Here is a 1,116-nt window from a genome sequence, read left to right as displayed (position 1 = left end):
CTAGGAGGGTCTTTGTGTGTTTTTAGTATCTTACGTCGTGATTTGTTTAGTAGAAATATTTTTAAAAAGAGAGACAATGTATTTGTTAAAAAAAGAAAGTGTTTAAGTGCCCTCAGACATGCTCAAAAGCAGGCAAAATGTAAAACAGAGCATACAAATTGTACAAGTCCTCAGGACAGAGGCTACCTTATCACCTCAGGAATGTTGTCAATGAGATAAACAGGAATTTGTGGTGAAACAATTCTAGCTCAATGGGTGGGTATAGAGGAGAGTAGGGGCTCAGCCTTGGGCAGGAAATGTGATTTTCCATGGACTAGGAAGTCTGAGATACTGAGATTCAGGGGAGGGAAATTGCCCCTTAGTCCCTTGCCCTTGGACAAATCAGGTCCCTTCTCAGAGCCTCAGTTTGCACTAAGTCTAGCTCTCATATTTGAACACCTACAATATTCCAGGCACTTCATGTTCATTATCTCACGGAATTCTCAGGAGAATTCTGAGTTGGTCGTCCATATTCCCATATTCCAGATGAAAAAAATGAGTCTCAGAGAGGTGAAGTGTGACTCAGATAAGTCAGTCTTTAAAGCCTTTCTAGGAACCTCAGCCATCATCCTTTCTATGTAAAATGAGCATAATACATCGACCACCCCTGACCTAGTTGCAAGGATAAGAGAGGTAAAAGCCAGTTGAAATTGAGTTGGGGTAAGCTTTGTCCTTTTCCCATGTCCCACTGGAAAATGCAGAAATTTGGGCAGTGGGTTGTGATGGAGGTGGAGTGGGGGTCACAGCAATGTGGCTCCTCTGGCCCCAGTCCAGCCCCACCTGCGCTTCCTTTGAGCTGCTCCCCCTCTCCCCCTGCACCAAATTTCTTCCCAAGGAAAGCCTTGCGCAAGAGGACCTCGGTCAGGTTCCTTGGCCCCCTGCCCGCACCCCAGGAGCAGTTTGTGCTCCTCCCTCCCCCCAAACCTGGCCCCTAGCCATCAGCCCCTGGCAGCCGCCCAGTCACGTGGCACTTTGGTCGTCTTTGGCCTGCTTCCTCCGGGATCCTGATTTAACTCTCCCTCCTCCCTTCCCTTCCCTGTGCCAGTCCCTCAGGGGGGCGCTCCTATTTTGAGGGGC

The sequence above is a fragment of the Ursus arctos genome, unplaced genomic scaffold (genome assembly GCF_023065955.2).
Source record: "Ursus arctos isolate Adak ecotype North America unplaced genomic scaffold, UrsArc2.0 scaffold_14, whole genome shotgun sequence".
NCBI lineage: Eukaryota > Metazoa > Chordata > Mammalia > Carnivora > Ursidae > Ursus > Ursus arctos.
The sequence above is the reverse complement of the archived record's forward strand: the minus strand, read 5'-3'. Positions refer to the sequence as shown.